We start from the raw sequence: 24,415 nt of genomic DNA on the forward strand, positions 1-24,415 counted from the left end.
TGTGTGTGCTTTTTTTCTTTTTTGAAGAAATCTGGGAGCAGATCTCAGTATCACACTCTGTACTGGTGAGTCAGCACCGACAGAGTTAGTAATTCACTAGGTGCTTGATGCTACAATCATCAGTGGCTGGAGTCTGGGACCCCCACCCCCCGAGGGTTTGGGGAGTGCCGACTTTTATCAGAAGGCAGCTATGATTCACCTCTGCTTTCGGTCCAATTCCGGAAGGGTCAGTACTCCAGGTCAGCACTAGGCGATAGTGTGAGACTGATGCCTTGCACATGCTCAGTGCGATTTTCAACCTCTCCACCCTTGCGGATCGAACGCCACACTGCTCGGTACTCTTCCGTCTGATTTATGGAGCACTTTACTCATGGCCGTTAAGTAGTGTTCTGTGAGGAGTCAGAGCAATATTTCATCTCTCCACACCAGTTCTTGAAAGACTAGAAGATCCTCCCCAGCTACATCGAATTCTCAGGACTAGGATAAACAAACAAATGATAAAGAAATACACCCAGCCTCTCATTTTCAGGAATAGACTTGCTTGTTCGAGTGCTCGCTTTTAAGCCAAAAGCCACGATGTGTGAAACACTAAATCCCCTCCTGATGCCACCATTCAGCCGAGGTAATAGCTCGTCCTGAGGTAATAGCTCGTCGTTCGTCCCTGTGTGTCTCAACTTCTATATATGCTTGGATATCGCCAGGGTCAGTTTGGACTTTGAGGCCCTGAGGTGGGACCTGATTATCTTGTATGGAAATAATAATGATTGTAGCATTTGCTAAGCACTTACTATGTGTCAAGCACCGTACCTGATGTCGGAGAAGAAGAAAATCAGGTCCCACCTGGGGCTCACGGTGGGAGGGAGAACAGAAAATGAGAATTCCCACTGTGCAGATGAGGGAACTGAGGCACAGAGAGGTAACTTGTCCAAAGTCACACAGCGGACGAGTGGCGGAGCCGGGATTAGAATCCAGGCGCTCTGACTCCCAGGCCTGGGTTCTTTCCACTAGGCCATGCTGCTTCTACCCCAGTACTTAGTACAGTGACTGGCACCTAGTAAGCGTTGAAACACCTCAGTTCTTATTACTGAGTGAGTGCCTACCGAGTGTATAACACTGACCTGAATGTTTCGGAGAGGAGAGAAGAAGCAAGGTACACAGTCTTTTATAGTATCTTCTATCTCTATGGTATTTGTTAGGTGCCTGCTACGTGCCAGGCACCATACTAAGCGCTGTGGTTAGACATGAGATAATCAGGTTGGCCACGGTCCCTGTCCCACATGGGGCTCACAGTCTTAATCCCATTTTATAGATGAAGTAACTGAGGCCCAGAGAAGGTAAATGATTTGTCCAAGGTCAACCAGCGGACAAGTGACAGAGCTGGGATTAGAACCCAGGGCCTCTGACTCCCAGGCCCGTGCTCTAACCACTAGGACACACAGCTTCTCAGGGGCGTCACCCTGTAGTAGCTGGAGAGCAGAGGGAGGGGAAGAGGTCCAGAATATCAGACATTATGATGAAAGAACCGCAAACATTCCCTGGACCTTCCAGTACCGTATTGACTCTTAAAGGAGGGAAGGTGAACCTACTGCAAGTGGTACGACATTAAGAGCCCTTCAGTAGGCTGTCGGACTAGAAGTGACTATCCTTCTATCCCATTGAGTGTCATAAAGCAGAGCTGGGCTCTGATCTTCCCCCGACTGGCTTAGGGAAAACTCTCTCCGGGTTGGGGAGGGCGTGACTTCAGAACAGAGACCCTCCCCAGAGATCTAAAGATGGATTTTTCACCTTTTAACTGGGGGAGGAACGAGATGTTTGAATTCTCACTTCGCTTCTAAAGTTGCCTCCTCTGGTAGAAAGGTGAAAAATCCTTTCTTAGTGGATCTCCCTGCTGATACCACCCCCACCCCCCCTTTAGAGTTTAAGGGTGAGTCCAGTCATCTCCGGAGCTCCGGTCTGCCTTTTCAACAGGAGCTGAGGTCTATCGAGAGCTATCCATTGTCCGCGTCCCCCTCCTCATTCCCCCCAAATTGCTGTCTTCATTTCTATGGATTTCATCTCAGGAGGAGAGTTAGCCACCACTGTCTTATGCCATACCTGCAGGAGCGGAGAGGCTAGGTCCTTCAAAACGGTGACTTCACCCCAGTGGGAACAAAATGGATCAATCGATCAATCAGTAGCACTTATTGTGCGCTCACTGAGAACCGAATGAATGGACTAAAGACCCTGATGGGTCTCTACTCCAGAAGAATTCAGAATGAGCTATGTTTCGGGCACTCTCGACACTGGGCTGAGATTAGATGATGACCCCACGAATTAGTGCGTCCTGGAGACAACTGTTTTCCCAACACTTCCTTTGCTTAAATTCTCAAGGCTTCTTCAGACAGCTGAGGACATCAACAGGACTCCCGAAGTAGTAGGGGTAATAGGATTTATTAAGCATCTTCTGAGGGTGACAAACTGTTCTAAGTGCTTGGGAAAATACCAACAGAAGCACCTCCTTAGACTGTGAGCCCCACGTGGGACAGGGACTATGTCTAACCTGATTAACCTGTATCTACCTCAGCTCAGAGAACAGTGCTTGGCACATAGTAAGGGCTTTGTCTTGTCTTATGCCGTCGAGTCGTCTTCGACCCTCAGCCACGCCATGGACACGTCTCTCCCAGAACGCCCCACCTCCATCTGTAGTCATTCGGGTATGGTACCCATAGAGTTTTCTTGGGAAAAATTCAGAAGTGGTTTACCACTGCCTCCTTCCTCACAGTAAACTTGAGTCTTCACCCTTGATTCTCTCCCACGCCGCTGCTGCCCAGCAAAGGTGAGTTTTGACTTGTAGCAGATGGCCTTCCACCCGCTAGCCACTGCTCCAAGCTACGAATGGAATGGATATGCCTCTGCTTGACTCTCCCTCCCATAGTCGAGACTGGTAGAGTACTGGGAACTCTCCAGGTGTGACCCTGAGAGGGGAGTAAGGGCTTAACAAGTATTAACAATTTCCCTTCCACGAGGAGTTTCCAATTTAATGCAGTCCCTGCCTTGTTAACATCTAGAAAAAACCACTAGCCGGTTTCTGATGCCCCGTATTGAAAAACTCATAAATCAGAGTAGTCCTTCATTTTGAAGTTGCTGCTGCTTAAGAATGAAACGAAGAGGGGGAAGATGACAGTTGCATTCACTGATCCTCACTTGAAAAAATCAAGTTTCAAACCTTGTAACTTGCATCTAACTTATTTCTACCCCGGTGCTTCGAACAGTGGTCGAAATATAGTAATCACTCAGCAAATATTGCCCCATGGAATATAGGCTAGGGTGTTGACTCTAGACTGTAAGCTTGTTGTGGCAGGCAACATTTCTACCAACTCTGCTAATTCAATAGTATTTATTGAGCGCTTACTATGTGCAGAGCACTGTACTAAGCGCTTGGAATGTACAAATCAGCAACAGATACAGTCCCTGCCCACTGACGGGCTTACAGTCTAACTCTGTTGTAACGTATTCTCCCAAGCAATAAGTCCATTGCTCTGCACATAGTAAGCGCTCAATCAAATCCATTGGTTGATTAGCTGGGAGACACCTGATTCTCCCCCCCTAGACTGTAAGCTCGTTGTGGGCAGGGAATGTGACTACCACTTTTAGTCCACTGCTCTGCACATGGTAAGTGACGACCACTTTTAGTCCAGTGCTCTGCACATGGTAAGTGCTCGATAAATATCGCCGACGGAGCAGAGGCCCCGCCCTGGTTGAGGAGGAGGCCAAGAACCTGACTGATATTTCCTCCTTTGCCAACCTTTTATAATAATAATTGACTGGTTCCACCCACCTTCAACACCCATTAGCACACACCCTCTAAAGTAAATAAGAAGTTTTCAGAAATATGCCTAGAAGAGAGAAGCAGCACTGCCTAGTGGATAGAGCACGGGCCTGGCAGCCAGAAGGACCAGGGTTCTAATCCTGGTTCCACCACTGTCTGCTGGGTGGCCTTGGGCAAGTCACTTTACTTCTCTGTGCTTCAGTTACTTCATCTGTAAAATGAGCCCCATGTGGGACTGGGAATGCGGTCCAACCTGATTAGCTTGTGTTTAATGAGATGTACATCACCCTGATTCTATTTGCCATTGCTTTTAGGAGATGTTCTTCCCCTTGACTCTATTTATTGCCATCGTTCTCCTCTGCCCGTCTCCCCCGATTAGACCGTAAGCCCGTCAAAGGGCAGGGACTGTCTCTATCTGTTGCCGATTTGTACATTCGAAGCGCTTAGTACAGTGCTCTGCACATAGTAAGCGCTCAATAAATACTATGGAATGAATGAATGAATGAATCCTCAGAGCTTAGTACAGTGTCTGGCACACAGTGAACGCTTAAATACCACAATCAATCATTAAGAGACTAGAATACAACATGCCTAAACTCAGCGGTATGTTTATATAGTCACGTATAATACAAGCTGACATATGCCTGCATTTGTGCCCGTGTGTACTTATGGTATTTGCGTTTGTGGTATTTGTTGAGCGGTTACAATGTTTCAAACACTGTTCTAAGCACTGGGGTAGATACAAATTAATCCTATTTACGCCTCTATGCACGTGAAATACTTGTGAGATGGTAACTTGGATCTGAAATCTAACTCAGGCATCGCAAAACATTTTGAGGTCTTATTAAAAAAACCCCCACATAACTCCCCTAAAAACTAGCCGTTCAGAGCTGGACAGATTATCCCAGCCACATCATGAGAAAATAGTTTTAAGACTGACATGGAATAGATTAATTTTTTCCCATTTCATATTCTAATTACAATTCTTTTTTACCTCTACTATTTTCTGTTCTCATTACAGTCTTAAAATTGTCCTGAAAATTCTGTACTTATTCTGCTCTTCCTACGATCTTTGTCATGGAAATGAGAAATGGAATATATAAGAATTTTCCAGCTATCGAATATTCTGCACTAACCCTTTCCTGGCTAAGACCGCAGCACAAACAAGAAATGTTACAAAAGAGACATTAAACACCTTTACAGATAATATCAGAGCCTTACCCAGCAAAGATACTTAAGTAAACTTAAAAAAGTGGTTTATCCTCCAAGGACCAGCAACTTCATCTTTTGTCTTAAACCCTTCAATGGACTAATTCTAGGTAAATATGTCTGACTTCCACGCGAGAGATATTCCAGAAAAACAGGGCCAAACACTGACACTATGATTCAACGCTGATGAGGTTACCCCCTTCAGAGTTTACATAAGAACGCCCACTCAGAGTGTGAGCCTCTAAACTGGAGAGTGAAACTCTGCATTTACAAGATTGGATTTCACATTTCCCTGCAATGCACACCCTTTTGTTTCTCGTTTTCACGGCACTTTCATTGATGTTGTTGCACAATATTCCCACTGAAGACCACATTTTTAAAAGAAGCCTTTATGGTCATTTGCATATTTCCCTAATCTTAAATGATAAGGTTTGGGGAACAGGTTTGAGAACAACGCATCTTTGGAAATAAATTGATTTCGGGACTTCATAATTGGGGCTCATTAGGAAACCTGAATATCAGCACCCCAGCTTCTCAGTCAGTCAGTGATATTTATTGGGCACCTTCTATGTGCCTAGCACTGTGCTAAGTGCTTGGCAGAGTACAATACCACAGATTTGGGAGACGTGGTCTCTGCCCCTCACGAGCTCCAGTCGGTGAAAAGGCTGCAGTGAGATTTCCACAACTTTTAAATAATCTGGGATTTTCTAGTCAAGGTTCTGATCTCAGAAATCCAGTCCTCCTTAGACAGAAGAGATTTAAGATGTAACATAGTCATAATCAGGTAATTACCCCAGGGACTTAGACCCCATTGGCTCATATACTAAAATATATTATAATAATAATTATGGTTCTTGTTAAGCTCATACTATATGCCAAGCACTGTTCTAAGTGCTGGGGTAGATACAAACCAATCAGGTTGGCCACAAGTCCCTGTCCCACACAGGGTTCACACTCTTAATCTTTATTTTACAGAAAACTGAGGCCCAGAGAAGTGAAGTGACTTGCCCAAGGTCACACAGCAGACATGGGGCAGAGCTGGAATTAGAACCCAGGTCTCTCTGACTCCCAGACCAGCGTTCACTAGGCCACGCCACGCTACGCTGAAACACTGCGATAAAAGAGCCACGTCGGGAGTGAATTCGATGGGTGGGGGAAGGTCTGTACACAGAGAGCTGCTTTTGTGTTCAGAAACGACATCGGTGAGGGTGAATTAAAACACGAGCATGGGTGGGGCCAAAGAAGTCAGGGTGGAACTAACACCCTGTCCCCAGCTGGGACACCCGTGTCTCTTGCGCTGACGTGTTTGCAGAGCGAAGCGGTCTACTTGCTTGTTTTCTCTCAGCAGCTCCAGTGGGTAGGACAATTATTTTTAAATAGTATTTGTTAAGCATCTATTAGGTGCAAGGCACTGTAATAAGCATCGGGGTAGTGCCGAGTAAATCAGGTTGGATCTAGTCGATGTCCTACGTGGGGCTCACAGTCTTTATCCCCATTCTACAGATGAGGGAACTGCAGCACAGAGAAGTCAAGTGACTCGCCCGAGATCACACAGCACACAAGTGGCAGAGCCAGAACGAGAACCCAGGTCCTCTTGACTCCCAGGCCCTTGCTCTATCCACTAGGCCACGCCGCTTCCCTGACCTGTCTACTCCTGCAGTCAGTCAATCCTTGGTCTGGTTTGGATGCGGCACGGAGCTCCTTTACGGCCAGCATTTTTATTTCTTATTTAGCCCCCGCATCTGCCATTTAGTGACTGGGAAGCGGCCCCCATGTTCACCGAGAGTCAAGGTGAAAAAGCAATGCAACGAAGGATGGCTCCCCTCTGGAAATAAGATCCTAGATTCTGCAGCTTTTCATCATGAAAGATATTTATTGAGCAACTGTTGCGAGCAGAGCACTGTATTACGCACTTAGGAGAGTGCAATGCAACAGTTAGTAAACACGTTCCCTACCCACAGGGGTTTATTTTTGCCAAGAACCTTTTGGGGGTTAGGAGGCCATTGTGCTGTGCAAACCACAGCTCTCTCTCTGCATTCAGTTCCCTCCTTTTTGTCTTTTTTTAAAATAATATTTGCGAGGCGCTTTCTATGCCTCAGCTACTGTTTGAAGCGCTGGGGTAGATATAAGCTAATCAGGCCAGATACAATCCCTGGCCCACATGGGACTCACAGTCTAAGTAGGAGGGAGAATGGGTACCGAATCCCCATTAAACAGTTGAAGAAACTGAGGCACACAGAAGGGAAGGGACTGGTCGAAGTCACAGAACAGACGAGTGGTGGAGTCGGAATTAGAACCCAGGTCCTTTGACTTCTAGGCCCGTTCCCTTTCCACTAAGTCACATTTCTCCTGGTGAAGCAGGTCCTGCTCCTTAGTAAAGCTACTTTTCACCCAACAAGTGATATTTAGTTCCCTCTAGATTGTAGACTTGTTGTGGGGAGGCAATGTGGGGAGGCAATGTGTCTGTTTATTGTTATATGACACTCTCCCAAGAAGTTAGTACAGTGCTCTGCACACAGTAAGCGCTTGATAAATACGACCGAACGCATGAATGACTGAATTTAGCCTTTCTGGGCAACGAGAGCATTTCCTGGCATTTCACCCCTTTGGGAGCACCAGAGAGTCCTTCACTTTCTTCTTCGCGAACGCTCCTTCAGTGTCTATTGTTGCACTGTACTCTCCCAAGCGCTCGGTACCACGCTCAACACACGGTAAACGCTCAATAGATGCGATTGACTGACTGCCGCCCCGTACTTCCGACACAACCCTCTCTCACTCGCATCTCTGCGCCACCGATCAGCTTCACCTTTCCCCCTCTGCCTCTTTCTGGGCACAAAATGGAAATGTGAGCTCTCTCGGAACCCTCGAATTGCAGCCGAGGCTTCTCAAGCCACATTCCTTCAGCGAATTCCCTCCCAATTGCCTGGTTTCAGCCATGTGGATTTATAACCTCATTTCCTTCTATGTCTCTGGCAACAGGTTCAGAGCAATTTTACTGGTAATAGACCACGTCGCTCGCATCAAGAACACCTTATTTTCTCTCTGGCCCACGCTAGCAGGCATCTGCTTGTGCACAACCAATTCCGTGCTCTACAAATCCCATGTTCTGCAGACCGGGTTCCGGTCGCCGAAGTTAGCACCCAGTTTGCCATTCTCAGCAGCAAGCAGCTTCCTGGGGGACGAACTGTCACGCTATCTAGACTGTAAGCTTGTTGTGAGCAGGGAATGTTTCTACCGACTCTGTTGCACTGTACTCTCCCAAGGGCTCGGTACAATGCTCTGCACACAGAAAGCGCTCAGTAAATACCACGGATTGACTGATTGATTATCATTATATTAATATCTGTCTCCCCCTCTAGACTGTAAGCTCTCTGTGGGGAAGGAATCTGCCCAAGGTCGCAGAGCAGACAAGTGGAGGAGCTGGGATTAGAACCCAGATCCTTCTGAGTCCCAGGGTCAGCTCTATCCAGTAGGCCACACTGCTTCTCTCTGAAGTGTCTAGTACAGTGGTCATCACACAATAAGCGCTCGATAAATATCACTGACGGATTGATGGTTCCTTCAGATCCCGAGATCTTGGGAGAAGCAGCGTGGCTCAGTGGAAAGAGCACGGGCTTTGGAGTCAGAGCTCGTGAGTTCGAATCCCAGCTCTGCCACTTGTCGGCTGTGTGACCGTGGGCAAGTCACTTAACTTCTCTGTGCCTCAGTTCCCTCATCTGTAAAATGGGGATTAAGACTGTGAGCCCCATGTGGGACAACCTGATTCCCCTATGTCTACCCCAGCGCTTAGAACAGTGTTCGACACATAGTAAGCGCTTAACAAATACCAACATTATTATTATTATTATTATCCCACACCACCAAACAACAGATACATTTTCCTCTATCTGCTGTTTTGAAACAGGCACCAGGAAGATTGATCTCTGCTAACCTACTGAGTTCCTCAAACGGAAGGGGTGCCTAGAGAAGATCTTTGATGTGTAAGGACTGAGTGACCAATTCCTGCCCCAGGCAAATTCTTCAGTGAAGCCGCTTGCTTTACTGGAAAGAGTTGTACAGGCCAGGGAGTCAGAGGATCTGCCCGAGTTGTAGTCCTGGTCCTGTCACTTGCCGGGTGAGTCACCTTGGGTAAGTCATTTAACACCTCCGGGCCTCAGTTTCCTCATCTATAAAATGGGTTCTCCCTCCCTTCTAGACTGTAAACTCCCTCTAGACCGTAAGCTCATAATGGGCAGGGAGCGTTTCCGCTAATTCTGTTTTATCGCACTTTCCCAAGCGATTAGAACAGTGCCTTGCACATAGAGCTCAATAAAAACCATGGATTGATTGATAGATCCTCTAGACTTCTAGCCTCCTGAGGAAGAGGGTCGGCATCCAACCTCATTAAGTTGTACCTACCGCAGTGCTTAATCTAGTGCTTGGCACATAGTAAGCACTTGACAGACACCACGGTTATTATTACTGTTGTTATTAATAATAATAATAAACTCTGTGCTTGCATGTCTCTGTGCTCCTGCGGGTGACAAGAGTCCTGGAGCTACTCAGCGTCCTATTTGCATGTGGTTTGGAAGAAAATAAGCGCGCGTTTGATGGACCAGGTTGAGGCTCAGAAAATCTGAACCGAACGAGCCTCAGATCAAATACGTATCATGCACAACCAGTCCCAGCCTGAGAGTCACAGCACCTTACAAAGGAAACTTACAGAGATCTAAAGAACTATGTCTCTATCTATCTATTTATATGTATATATAGATATAATTTGAAAAACAAAACCCTTCCTTCCCTTGTGAGCAAGACAAACTGCTCCAAAGTCAAGGGCAGTTGCAAACATCGTGTTTTGTTTTTTTTTACAAAGATAAAACTTGGGGTTGGAGATAAAAATAGAGAGTGTATCTACGTGAGGCTGAACCCAGCATAAGTGTGGTTTTACGGTGGAAGTCTTACAAGGAGATACTTATTGTGATACAGGCAGAATAACTCTTACTACAGTTGAAAAGTAATATATGTTAGGTCACTCAGGTACCATGTTACTTGAAGATAGCGAATCTGGAACAGAGCTCGCTGGAAAATTCAGTAAAGGAAGCGTGCTTTGACACAAGCAGGCTACTTGTGCATCAGTGGCTTGCAGTGGGGGATTGTGCTACTCTGTCTGTGAGCTTGGGAGGGGGGCTGGCATCTCCAATCCTTGCCAACAGTTACCCATTGTGGTAGCTACGGGCAAAGCGCTGGTTGGCATGTAACTTGGTTGGTGAAGTGACCTTCCACTGTTCACTGACCACAGTGGCGGCATCTGCTTCTCTGCCCAAAATGTGCAAGAGGAGAAGATTGAGACATCCACTTTTCTCTTCATCATCATCATCGTCATAACAAGAATGGTAATCAAAACGATGGCATTTGTTAAGCACCTACTCTGTGCCAAGCACTGTTCCAAGTGCTGGGACAGACACAAGTTAATCAGGTTGGACACAGCCCGTGGCCCACGTGGGGCTCACTGTCTGAGTAGGAGGGGATAGATTTGATACATGCCTATTTTACAGATGAGGTAACCGAGGTCCACAGTGGTTAAGGGACTTACCCGAGGTCACGTAGCAGATGTGTAGCATAGGCGGAATTAGAAACGAACCGTCGTGTCCTGCTTAAAGGAACCTGGAATAACTGAAACGAGGGAGCTGTCTACATTCTGCTTACTGTTCTACTCCGGGGCAGAGCTTAGTTATTTATTTAATTACGTATTCATTTATGGTATTTGTTGAGCGCTTAGTGTGTGCAGAGTGCTGGACTTTGGGCTTGAGAGAGAACAATACGACAGAGTTGCTTGACAGTTTCCCTGTCCACAGCGACCTTACAGTCTAGAGGGGGAGACGGGCATTAATCCAAATAAATGATTTATAATAGAAAGCCTGGGGTAGGTCAGAAATGAATGGCCCCCAACCAACCAACCTTGATTCTATTTATTGCCATTGTTCTCGTCTGTCCGTCTCCCCCGTTTAGACTGTAAGCCCGTCAGAGGGCAGGGACCGTCTCTATCTGTTACCGATTTGTACATTCCAAGCGCTTAGTACAGCGCTCTGCACATAGTAAGCGCTCAATAAATACTATTGAATGAACGAATGAACCAACCATCCTCGGCGTCTATGCTGAAGGATCTGTGATTGATAGGTGGCAGGAGCAGCTGGGAATTCCTTTCACCACTTTAGAAAACCTTCACAGCGGAGGATCCCAATGGCTGCTATGACTAGAAAATTGAGAAACATTCTTTTTTCTGCTATTTGATAAGTGCTTACTATGTGCCAGGCACTGTACTAAGGGCTGGGGTAGATACAAGCTAATCAGGTTGGACACAGTCCATGTCCCACATGGGGCTCACAGAAGAAGTAACTGGGGTCCAGAGAAGTGAAGTGACTCGCCCAGGGTCAAGCAGCAAATCGGTGGCAGAGCTGGGATTAGAGCCCAGGTCTTTCTGACTCCCAGGCTCGTGCTCTATCCACTAGGCCACTCTGCTTCTGAACGAAAATCTTACAACGGAAATCCCAGACGCTTGAAATGGAAACCGATTCAGATCTTCCCAGGGGAAAGTGGTGCTGTTTGGTGCTACTAGGCCACACTGGGGAAGCAGTGTGGCCCAGTGGCAAGAGCACGGGCTTGGGTCAGAAGTCGCGGGTTCTAAACCCAGTTCCGCCACTTGTCTGCTGTGTGACCTTGGGCAAGTCATTTAACTTCTCTGTGCCTCAGTTCCCTCATCTGTAAAATGGGGATTGAGAGTGTGAGTCTCATGTGGGACAGGGACTGGGTCCAACCTGATTAACTTGAATCTACCCCAGCACTTAAAACAGTGCTTGGCACACAGTAAGTGCTTAACAAATACCATAATTATTACTATTATCATTATTGATATTATCATTTGAGTTGTGAAGGCATCAAATGGCTACCTTGGCAAAGGTCTAATGGGGCAGATAGGTGGCATTGAGATTCCCTTATAGGAAAGCCCCACAAAAGACATTTCAAAGCCTGGAGGCCATTTCTTTCCACCTAAACGTGTGATAATCACCAAAACATGTTCCTTCAAAGAATAATAATAAAGTGACTATTGAACACTCTCCAGATCCATTCTGTCATGTAAGCACTGAATTTCCAACGAAGAACACCGGCAGAGCCCAAAATATTCTGGACTGGGCCATGACAAGATTCATAAAAAACAGATGTAAATTTCAATACAATAGTCAAGCTATCCATTTTGAGAGCCTTCTCCCCTCCCCTGATTTGTTTATTTCCATTTTTGAGAGGGATTTTTTTTTTGGCGGGGAAAGGGGCAGAGGAGGGAGACTCCAATTTCTGAAGTTTTCCCCAAGGGGCTCACTTCTACCTATATGCCATAGACTGAAATACTGACAGTCACCCTAAATTTCTAGGTGTTAGTGTTGTTTCTGACTGACTAAAAGATGCATTTTGGGGGTGAGAAAACCAGCTGAAATCTACTCATAGCACCACCTACAATGTTACCATTCATTTGAACAACGTGTGAAGATTCTATCACTCTAGAAACGAAAAATCACACCAAGGTCTGACAGTTCTGTTTGGCAGGCACGGTGGATCTAGCTGATACTTATTTTTGAAACTGCTTTTCCACGCAATCTGGGTGTAACATTGCTGTGGTTATTATCATTTCAAGTTCTAATGTGGTAAACATATGTTAACTTTTGATTTTCAACAAAACTTTAAACTGAATGTTGGGTTTTATGAAAGAACTGCTAATAATTAGGCCAAGAGAGTCACAGATGGTTGAAGACTAGTCATGGGGTGTAGGTAATTGAAACACATATTTGCACAAGTTTTAGATGAAAAAATTACACTTCCAAGCCGGCTCTCTGCTTTGGGGGAAAGAACAGTCCGTTTGGAGCCCCCATTAATTTAAGTAGGGGAGGAAGACGCTTTGTTCGAATGGCCAACGACTGCATCCTTTAACGACGCTCTCATCAACTCATATGCCCTTATCCCATCTCAGCCCCCTTACCACAATCCCGGACGGGGGAAATCAATCAATCTATGGTATTTATTGAGCTCCTACTAGATGCAGAGCACTGTATTAAGAGCTCGGGAGAGCACAACACACGCTTAGCCCTTATACAGACTCTCAAGTGACAGGGTAGGGGCAGAGTAAGAGACCTTGGGGTACCTGCTCAGAGAGACTGTAAACTCCTTGTGGGCAGGGGATGTATCTTTTCCTAGGCTTGTGCTTTCCCAACCGCTTAGCACAGTGTTTTGAGCTCTGAAGGCACTCAATAACTACATTACTACTACTATTATTGTATTCCCTTCCGAGTCACGCCTGGGACAACTATTCCACTTACTTGCCTAAGGTCAACCCTTTCTTACTCTGAGTGTGTTGACAACATTTACCATTCAGTGCAGTAGAGAGAGGCCCTGAACAGATGTTCAGAGCTCTGTAAAGTTCTCTCTTAGCTTACTGATTTGAAGAAGAATTTGGGACTCACAGTGCAAATGTGCAATCCCTCAGCTTTCTGGAAGAGACAATTTCTTCGACTTAGGATGTGGATTTCTGGTTTGTAGAAAATTGGGAAAGCTCATATCTCCTCTCTTGCTCCTGGGTATCACTCTACCACGCTGCACTGCATTCAGAGAGTCAGTGATACTCCTCACCTTCCCACTCCAATCACGTCCTCCCCCTGTCTTTATCCTCGACTCATCTTGCCCATTCAAATCGCATTTTCGGCCTGTCACCAAATCCCGTCACAATATCTGTAGAATCAACTCCTTCCTCTCCATCCAAATGGCTACCGCACTGATCCAAGTACTGATCCTTTCCTGTTTCGACTACCGCATCAGCCTCCTCGCTGACCTCCCTGCCTCTTGTCTCTCCCCTAACCAGTCTATGCTTCACTCTGTCGCCTAAATCACTGGGCACTGTACGTGAATTCTTGCCTTTAAAGAATGTATCGATCAATCGATCGATCAACCAGTTATTATGTGCAGAGCACTGTTCTAGGCACTTGGGAGAGTATAATATAACAGAGTTAGCGGACACATTCCCTGTCCACAATGAGCTTGCAGTCTGGAGGATTCCCTATAATCTCATGGGGCAGAAAGAGAGTACAATATACAGTTAGGGATCATCATCTAAGGTGAGTTTTCATTCATTAGTAGGCTCTAATACCTTCTTCCCTCTTCCCTCTCCTCTCCTCCTCTCTCCTCTTTTTTCTTTCTTTCTTCCCCTGTGACCCTCAAAGATTTCCTTTCAACTAGAGTTCCCAAAGAGCGAGCAGGCATCTGAATAAACTCTACATCATTATCCTTGGGGAAAAAGATAACTTCTGGAGTCACATCCTTCTCAGTGACTGCTGTCTCTCCCAATGCCCACACTGACAGTGAATTTACACATCTAACATGACACAATTGAAAATGGATTTTTTTTTGAGCCCAGGGCTTAGCGAAAAATGCACTGTGGTACCCTTGGTCTCTATTGGGAAGAAGTGAAACTTTCATACTCTGCTGATAGACATCTTTATTGTTATGCACCATGTCCACCAATTAACTTCCTCAATGGCTTGTCTTTGCTGTAAGGGTTGGAAAATGCTGAGTTTTCAGTATACTATCTTTAGACTTACGCAGTACATCTTCAGTGCACCAAGCTTCTCACCAGTACAAAGCAGAGGGAAGAAACTGAATGGAAAATTCACATCGAATCTGAGCTTGAAGCAGGCTCGCTCTCTCTTCAACAGAACTGCAGCGGGCACAGCCAGATGTGACCCAGTGTTCTGTGAAGCCTCTAGAATAAAACATTCTCCTTTGCCCTAATACTCCTCAATTCTCAACAAAGATGAAGCCGCCATTATAGGCAATTTTCAGAACCCAAAATGGCTGAACATTTCCTGGGATTAACCAATTTTTTTTCCTGAACTCAGGTTATCCGATCATTTTGTATCCCACTGCATGAAGATGATAATAATAATAATTATCATTATTATTATAGTATTTGTCAAGCACTTACTATATACCAGCACTAAGGACTGGGATGGATACAAGCAAATTGAGTTGGTCACAGTCCCTATCCCACACAGGGTTCACAGTCTCACTCCCCATTTTACAGATGAGGTAACTGAGGCCCGGCGAAGTCAATGACTTGCCCAAGGTCACATAGAAGATAAAAGGCGGACCCAGAATTAGAACCCATGCCCTTCTGATTCCCAGGCCCGTCCTCTGTCCACTAAGATATGCTGCTTCTCTAGTCAGTCAGTGGTATTTTACTGAGATTTTACTCTGTGAAGGGCTCTGTACTATGTGATTGGAAGGATAAAACAGTGTCTTTAAACTAAAAATTAAATGGAGACAAATCTGTTAATCAAATACGTTTCAGTTGGAGCAAAATTCTTGGACACTCATCAAAGCCTGGATTCACAATGCAAAAGTAAATAACCCATGGAAGGGGGGACCTACTTAGGATTGACCTTTAAGGTCAGGTCATAGGCTGGGCTGGTTTCAGGAAGGAAGTATTTGTCAGCTGTGTGACCTTAGGCAAGTCACTTCACTTCTCTGTGCCTCAGTTACCTCATCTGTAAAATGGGGATGAAGACTGCGAGCCTCACGTGGGACAACCTGATTACCCTGCATCTACCCCGGCGCTTAGGACAGTGCTCTGCACATAGTAAGCGCTTAACAAATACCAACATTATTAAGTATGGGAAGCAGTCATCTCAGGGTGTACCTCCTCCTCTAGACTGTAATCTCGTGGTGGGCAGGGAATGTGTCCGTTCACTGTTACATTGTAATCTCCCAAGCGCTTAGTACAGTACTCTGTACATCGTAAGTACTCAATATATACCATTCAAGGGGGCGGCAGAGGGATAGTTGTAAGCTTCAAAGTCCCCAGGCTCCCTCTGCCTGGGTCAGAAGTGGCCTCCGTGTTTGGAGGTGGGAATCAGACTCAAGTACCATTAGAACGTTAGCTTTGGAGAATCAATCGATCAATCCTATTTACTGAGCACTTACTGTGTGCACGGCACTGTATCGTACTCTCCCAAACACTTAGTATAGTGCTCTGCACACAGTAAGTGCTCAATACATACCACTGATTGATTGGAAAAATACAATATAACAGAGTTGGTAGACATGTTCCCTGCCCACAGTGAGCTTCCAGTCTAGAGGCGGGAGACGGACGTTAATGTAAAGAAATCAGGGATATGTACATAAGTGCTGAGGGGCCGAGGGAGGGCTGAATAAAGGGTACAGATCCAAGCGCGACGCAGAAGGGAGCGGAAGAAGAGGAAATGAGGGCCTAGTCAGGAAGGCCTCTGGACCTAGGTGGAGAAGGACAGGGTCCTGGGAGGGGAAAGCAATGGCTCTGGAAGAAAGGGTGTTGAGGTGTCTCAGTAGGAGACTGGGGGAGCAGAGCTCGAGCTCTCCCACCCGCCTCCCAGAAAAATGCTCTAGGTTTGCGTAGACATAGGTTGAAGCAGAATCACGTGTCAATGGGGTGACCGCCCTACGGAGGAGATGGAATCTTTTTAACAGTCTCAGGTTGGCCGAATATCTACGGCTGGGCCTGCCTACTTGGACAGAATTCTCCAGCTCTGTGGCCTCACGAGCGTCCTTACGCCACCCCCGGCAACCTTCCTACCGGAAACCATTTGGTGGACGCAGCTGGGGCTTTCAGTCCAGGGGAATTCTCAGAGTGTCTGCTCCCTGGAAGATGGCTTCCCTTTGGAGAATCCTTTAGGACATAATGGGGTAGAAGAATCTCTCAAAGTTTCCTTTAAAGAAATCTGCCCTCTGAATTTCGGAGAGTCCTCCCAGGCTGGATTGCTTTTCAGTTGAGCTGGCTGTGTAGTCTTGAGTTAAGAGGCAGAAGAATCAGGGAACTCAGCTTGGAACCACTGGTTTTAGGAATTTGGTTCTGTGCTGAGTGGCAGTGGGATCTGTTTAGCTTCCTGAGCTTTTAGTTTCCTCCTCTGGCCAACCAAGTGCCCAGACTTCCTGAAAAGTCATGAGGAGAAATAAATCACATAACCTGAAAATGTCCATTAATATGGTGCCAAGTCACAGTTGCCCAGCCTGGGCATGCACCCCTTATTATGCTTTTACTGTCAAAGACCTTTTTCTGTGGTATTCGTTAAGCTCTTACTATATTCCAGGAGCCGTACTAAGCACCGGGGTGGATGCGAACAAATCGGGTTGGACACAGTCCCTGTCCCCCGTGGGGCTCACGGTCTCAATTCCCATTTTATATATGAGGTAACTGAGGCACAGAGAACTGAGGTGACTTGCCCAAGGTCACACAGCAGACAAGTGGAGGAGCTGGAATTAGAACTCATGACCTTCTGACTTCCAGGCGCATGGTCTAACCGCTACCCCACACGGCTTCTACATGATGTCGGCTCTGTGTGCCCACATCTTTAAAGTAATGGAAATTATATATCCAGAGCTAGATAGTGGCCCTGAGAGTCTGGAATCAACATCATCCTCTGGGGGGATCCCCAAGCCAGGTAAGGGGCAATTTTTCCTCTAACTTATCCCCTACTTAATCAGCAGAACTCCCCGGTCACCTAAGTTTTTTCTAATCATTCTAAATTTGTGTAATTCCTCCCGGATGCTCGGCTGTGGCTTCATTTTACTTCAAGTCGCTGTTAATCATCCTGATGGATTTTGCAGCTATTTGACTTTATTTCCACAGTAAGAATTTAGAGCACGTTCATTAGTGTGATCCAGGAAAAGTAAATTCAAATCAAGCCTGTTTGTTTTTTACGGAAGCACGTTAGCTCTGAAAGGGAGTTTGACTACACAAGTGGGTGTACATTGACTTAATTGAATAAAAGAAAAATATTTTACTGATAAAGAACAAGCTTTGATTTGATTGCTCTTCCATTCCTTTGTGACGACTCCACTATAATACAGTTCATAATTACTTAAATCCCTGGATTAGTCTCCATGGGAAAAAAACGTTGCCACACGTGAAGGCAAGAAAGTGCCTGAATGCGTTCCATGGGTGAAACTCTCCACGGGCAGAAATGAGAGGGGTGTTGAGGATATCTTGTGGCTGCAAAAACTTCCATCTTTATCTGCAGGTGGACCCCGCCGTTGAGGTCATTCTAGGGCAGCTCAGCCAGGTAAGGGAAATAATAGGCTTCCTTGGGGGTACAGATTTGCTGGTCCTTCTCAGAAAGAGGGGGATGGAAGATACAAAAAAATAGGTCTGTGGGAAGTCTGGGTATAACGGATGCCCCTACAGCACTCATGTATATAACTGCAAATTATTTATATTAATAATAATAATAATGTTGGTATTTGTTAAGCGCCTACTATGTGCAGAGCACTGTTCTAAGCGCTGGGGTAGATACAGGGTAATCAGGTGATCCCACGTGAGGCTCACAGTTAATCCCCATTTTACAGATGAGGTAACTGAGGCACCGAGAAGCGAAGTGACTTGCCCACAGTCACACAGCTGACAAGTGGCAGATCCGGGATTTAAACCCATGACCTCTGACTCCCGAGTCCAGGCTCTTTCCACTGAGCCACGCTGCTTCTCTGCATATTACCGTCTGCATATTAATGTCTGTCTCCCCCTCAAGACTGAAAGCTCGTGGTGGTCAGGGTACTTGTCTACAAATTCTGTCATATTGTAGTCTCCCATGTGCTCTGCAAACAGCCCTCAATAAATGCCCCTGAGTCATTCATTCATTCATTCATTCAATCACATTTACTGTGCATTTACTGCACGCAGAGCACTGTATTAAATAGCTGGGAGAATACAATATAATAATAAACACATTCCCCGCCACAGTGAACTTACTCTAGAGATCGTGTCTAGAAACCGATTGACGAAAAGGGGCGTGTGGGGGAAAGTTCTTCCTGCCGACCAGTTGTTTTGCCTCTGCCACGGGTCAGGTCTTGGGGATGACTCCAGACATTTTCCTGCCAAACGGGGTGACTCATTACGCCCCCAACTCTCAACTGTCCTGCACATCTGGGTTCATGCCAGCTGGGTGAGTGTGTCATGAAGAGGAGCGGGCTAATTAGTGTTCACGGGGTCTTCTTACAATACATCAATGGGGACAGGCCACTGCTTCCCATTAAGCAGCATGGAGAAGCAGCATGGCCTAGTGGTTAGAGCACGGGCCTGGGGGTCAAAAGGTCAAGGGTTCTAATCCCAGCTCTGCCCCTTGTCTGCTGTGTGGCTCTGGGCAAGTCACTTAACTTCTCTGTGCCTCAGTTCCCTCATCTGTAAAATGGGGATTAAGACTGTGAGCCCTGTGGGGGACAGGGACTGTGTCCATCCCGATTATCTTGGATCTACCCCAGCGATTAGAACAGTGCCTGGCACACAGTAAGTGCTCGACAAATAGCATTATTATTATTATTCTTATTAACACCAAGAGGTCACCGAGTCAGTTCACTGAGTCAGTTCACATATCAGGGGCTACCTGGACTATTGGGCCTCTGACCCTTCTGAAAGAACAAACCCAAATTAAAGCAGCATGGCCTAGTGGATAGAGCACGAGAGACGAAAGGGCCTTGGGTTCTAATCCCTTGCTCTCCCACTCCTCCGCTGTGTGTCCTTGGGCAAATCACTTCATGTCTCTGGGCCTCAGTTTCCTCATCTGTAAAATGGGGATTACGGCTGTGAGTCCTACGTGGTGTAGGGATAGTGTTCAATCTGATTAGCTTGTATCTATCCCAGCGCTTAGTACAGTCCTTGGCACACAGTAAGCACTTAACGAATACCATAAAAAAACAAACCTAGGTGATCATGGGAAAGAAGCCATGCCTCTTCTAAGGGGTTAAAAACAGGACGGATGGCTTCAAAGACGGCAGACGGGGAGATTGGATAAATGTGTACACCACAAAGCCATCCAATGGCTTCGCACTTTTCCTACCGCACCACTTCCAGCTCATTAAATGACAGTATTACTATAGATTTACGGCAAAATTATCTTTTATCTGAGCTCCTTTTAAAGCTATTTGGCGTTCTCTGGTATTTTCTATTATAAATCTAATTGCGCATTCCAAACAGACAAGGGCTCATTAAGCCTTAATTATGCACATGTTGTTTTCAACAAACATTTTCATTTGGACCACTGTGAGCTGTAATTGTTCAGAAGGGACCAGTGTCTCAGATTACACACTTTGCTGGGATGGCAGAAGCTGGTTTGAAGTAGGTCAGGGCTTGGATGGATGAATGAACAATTTCAAAGCTGCCAAGTTTCAAGAGGGGTGAGCCTTTAGCGCTGTAAAAGAAAACCAGCTTAATCAATCAGTGGTATTTATTGAGCGCTTACTATGTGCAGAGCACTACGCTAAGCACTTGGGAGAGTACAACACAACCAAATTAACAGAAACGTTCCCTATCCATAATGGTCTTCCAGTGTAGAGGAGTTTAATCTTCTGGTTAAGGGAGGCCTGGTCGACTTTTCTAGACTGTAAACTCGTTGTGGGCAGGGAATGTGTCGCTGCACTGTAGTCTCCCAAGCGTTTTAGTACAGTGCTCCGCTCACAGTAAGTGCTCAATCAATACAACTGACGATTGACCAACTTCTTCCCTGACCCAGGAATGTGTAAGCATTGTTTTCGCATTCCCAACATCTCAGAGGGTCCAAAAGAAATAAAGGTCAAGGAACTCCATTAAACCATGGCATGAATTAGGAGGTGGAGGCAAGAGGGATATCTAGGAGCAAAACAAGATCAATGATTTATTTATTTTTCCATTTTATCTTTTGGACTTCCAACTTTCAACATAACCAATTAGGTCCCTCCAAGGAGAGATGTGAGTTCAGCCTCTGGCCCCATTAATCCCTTAAAACCCATACTTTGCTCAAAGAGCTCTACCTCATTTCTTCCTTTTTCACAGTGTTGAGATTGCATTTGGGTCCGACCCAGTGCTGATGACAGAGAAGTGGACTGTTATTACGGGCTACTACCGCTTCCTTTGTAAAGAGCGATCTCCAGCTTACTTAGACTGTGTGACAGGGACTGCATCCAACTTGATTATTTTGTATCTACCCCAGCACTTAGAATGGTGTTTGGAACATAGTAAGCGACTAACAGATACCACACTTCTTATTATCATTATTATTAGTAGTAGTATTAGTAATAATAAACATCCCCCTTTTCACTAGGTTCCAAAGGACCCAGCAGTGTCTACCTCCATCTCCCAGGGGAGAAGTAGAATAAACCAAATCGATCCTAGAGCATTCCCATGAAATATCCAAAATGGATTTTGTCCGTAGCCCACCATTCAGAAGGTGGGGTAATCCAATGTGACTTTGAAGTCAAATAACTCAATTTCTTCTTCTTCCACTCCCTTCTGTGTTGTCCTGATTTGCTCCCTTTATTCATCCCCCCTCCCAGCGCCACAGCACTTAAGTCCATATCTCTAATTTTATTTATTTCTATTAATGTCTGTCTCCCCCTCTAGACTGTATGCTCACCGTGAGCAGAAAATGTGTCTGTTATACTGTACTCTCCCCAGAGCTTAGTACAGTGCTCCACGGTGAGCATCCAATAAATACAATTGACTGACTGACGCTGATAGTGAAAATGTATCCTGGAGTGACAGTGTCTGTCAGTGAAAATCCACTGCACATTTGGCATTCCGTGTGTCTTGGCAGATACAATCATTCCCCTTTCCTGGATCCCGGGATTTGTTAGGCATGGCTGAGAAGGACCCTCAGAGGGGTTTAGTAAGGGCTGGGGGAAGTGAATCTTTCCAGCCAGATTCATGGCATCTATTCCCTGTTAAAAGTAAGACCGGTCATCTGAATATAACTTAAGTTTCAAAGGCTGGCACTTTCAAGTATGAGAACAATGGTCAAAAGGTACAGTGGAGAAAGAAAGTGGGGGTGGGGAGAGAGAGAGAGAGAGAGGGGTGCAGGCAGGTTTAGGTTTGAACAGGGCTGCTGTGGGAGACAAAAGTCTGAACAAGGCCTGCTGGGAAACATCATGGAGGCATGGTTGAGGTGCCTGTGGAGTCAAGCCAAAGGAACAGTCCACCCAGAGGAGCCTCCCTCTTTGCTGCCCCTTGAAATTTGCTGCCCTTAATCAGGGCTCCAGTGACCCCTGGATACATCCACTCTCGGAGATGGGAAATAAAACCCACCAACGGTTCTAAACTCAGCTTGGTGAACTTTGTGTTTTCCTCCAGTTGTCAGGGACGTCAACCGAATGTCTATGGAAAAGTGAAGGAGGGTGATACTCGGCGCGGATTTCAAAGTCCGTTTCCCCTGCTTTCCCTCCCATGGTTTACTTTCACATAACACTAGGGCGAGTAGTCACAGAGGCGTCTAGAGAAAGATGACGAGGTGAGAATCATCTGAATAGAGTGAATAGTGGATTCCAGAAGCCCAGACTGCCTTAACTGTTTTTATTTGTGTCTGTTATTGCCAACTAAATGATTGGAACTTCCCCTGAAATGGATTTTTTGCTAGAGACAATTAATTAGCAACCTAATAAATAATGAAATGAGTATAAGTTGGATGAGAATGTGAATCGGAGCAGGTTTGCTCTTTAAAATGACTTTAGCACGGCTTTGGGTTTGCTCTCCACTAAGCGTAATAAAATAATAAGCTCTCAATCAAGGCTGTATTGTATTGCTGGATATAAATGTGTCACTGTAAGCATTAAATCACATGGCCTTGTCTTGCGACGAAACAAAACAAAAACACAACACTGTATTTTGACCTAGAAAGGTTTTCTAGGTCAGTTGAACTTGGCATCCATGACTCCCACTCACTAAATCTACTACAGTAAAATCACAGATCTGATTTCAGGTTGTTGGCATCTGACAATTCATGAATTCAAATACAATATTTCTAAAATCCCCAATCATGTAGTCACAAATAGTGCCTTATTTTGGTTGTTTCAGGAAGGGATTGGGTTATCCAGCCAAAATAGTATAGATTCAGTCTGACAAAGTGAAGTTGACAAACTGCTTTCTCACCTAGGGGGTAAATTTCTTATATATTCTCAAATATTCATTTTGCTTCTGTACAATTGCCCACATACTTTGAGCCTCTGCTCTCGGAAACTCCTTTGGCTGCTAGCATTCTCCACAGTTGTCCTAGATGTCAACGGGTTCAGAAACGGAGGTGGAGGGAGAAAGGATGAGAGGGAGAGGGAGTAGAGAAGCAGCTTGGTTTACGGGATAGAGCTCGGGCCTGGGGGTCTGAAGGACCTGGATTCTAATCCCGACTCTACAACTTGTCTGCTTGGTGACCTTGGCCAAATCACGTCACTTTTCTGTGCCTCACTTGTCAAATGGGGATTAATACCGTGAGCCCTACGTGGAACATGGATTGTGTCCAGTATGAACAGCTTGTATTTACTCCGGCGCTTAGTCCAGGGCCTGGAACATAGTAAGCACTTTACAAATACCATGAAATGAGGGGGAGATTGAAGGAGAGGGAGGGTGAAAGAAGAGGGAAAGAGGGAAGGAGACACAAACAATATGTGGCAGGGGAGGGGCGGGGAAGCAAAAGGCAGACTCTTAAAGCCGAAGAGGGATAAAAGTCGATAGCTCGTACCTAACTTTCAGCCACCGAAAAGTGATGATGATGATGGTATTTGTTAAGCACTTTACAATGTGCCAGACATGGTACTAAGCCCTGGGATGGATACAAGAAAATCTGGTTGGACACAGTCCCTATCCCACATGGGGCTCACAGTCTGCATCCCCATTTTACAGATGAGTTCGTTGTGGGCAAGGAATGTCACTGTTTATTGTTGCATTGTACTTTTCCAAGTGCTAAATACAGTGCTCTGCACACCGTAACTGCTTAATAAATTTGATTGACTGAATGAATGAGTGAAGCGAAGCCCAAGGTCGCATAGCAGACAAGCGGCAGAGGCAGAATTAGAACCCAGGTCCTTCTGCCTCCCAGGCCTGTACTCTCTCCACCAGGCCACGTAACTGGAAGTATTAAAGCCCAGCTCAAGAGCATACAGCAAGCTACCAATAATGATGCTGAAAGCCATGTTCCAGATGCAGAGATTCAATTGCCCAATAAGATCCCATTGCTGGCCTCGCTATCTCAGCCCCCATTAACCTGGCTGGAGCTCTGTTGCCACCCTGGAACCAGGGGCAAAAGCAAGACGGAGCCACAGCTCGTGCGTCAAAAAACCCTCGGGACTGCCGACGGGAGTCCAGAAGAGGGACTTTAGAAAGCCTGGTGCCAATCTTTTCGGCGGCTGCTCACGGAGAGTTACTCCCACAAAGGTCGATACATTCCTGGCGTTGGAGTCTTCTTAATGGCCCTTTCTTGTTCCGTTCACTCCTTTCCTCAACCATCCCTGCTCCAGCCTCATTTACTTGCTACCTCCACAATAACTTAGCCTTCTCTGCTCCCCAGATGAGTCCAACAACAGGAAGCAGCATGGCCTAGTGGATAGAGCACG

At 45.9% G+C, this 24,415-nt stretch overlaps 1 protein-coding gene and 1 non-coding gene across 5 annotated transcripts in view; both read right to left on the reverse strand.

Moving 5' to 3' along the window:
• TOX2 (TOX high mobility group box family member 2) overlaps positions 1 to 24,415 on the reverse strand; it is a 272,741-nt gene that overhangs the window by 153,210 nt on the left and 95,116 nt on the right. The window lies entirely within an intron of this gene.
• LOC114814009 lies at positions 2,826 to 2,964 on the reverse strand. The gene has a single exon (XR_003761752.1). It is a non-coding gene; the product is annotated as a small nucleolar RNA SNORA7 (small nucleolar RNA).

This window comes from Ornithorhynchus anatinus, chromosome 8 (genome assembly GCF_004115215.2).
Source record: "Ornithorhynchus anatinus isolate Pmale09 chromosome 8, mOrnAna1.pri.v4, whole genome shotgun sequence".
NCBI lineage: Eukaryota > Metazoa > Chordata > Mammalia > Monotremata > Ornithorhynchidae > Ornithorhynchus > Ornithorhynchus anatinus.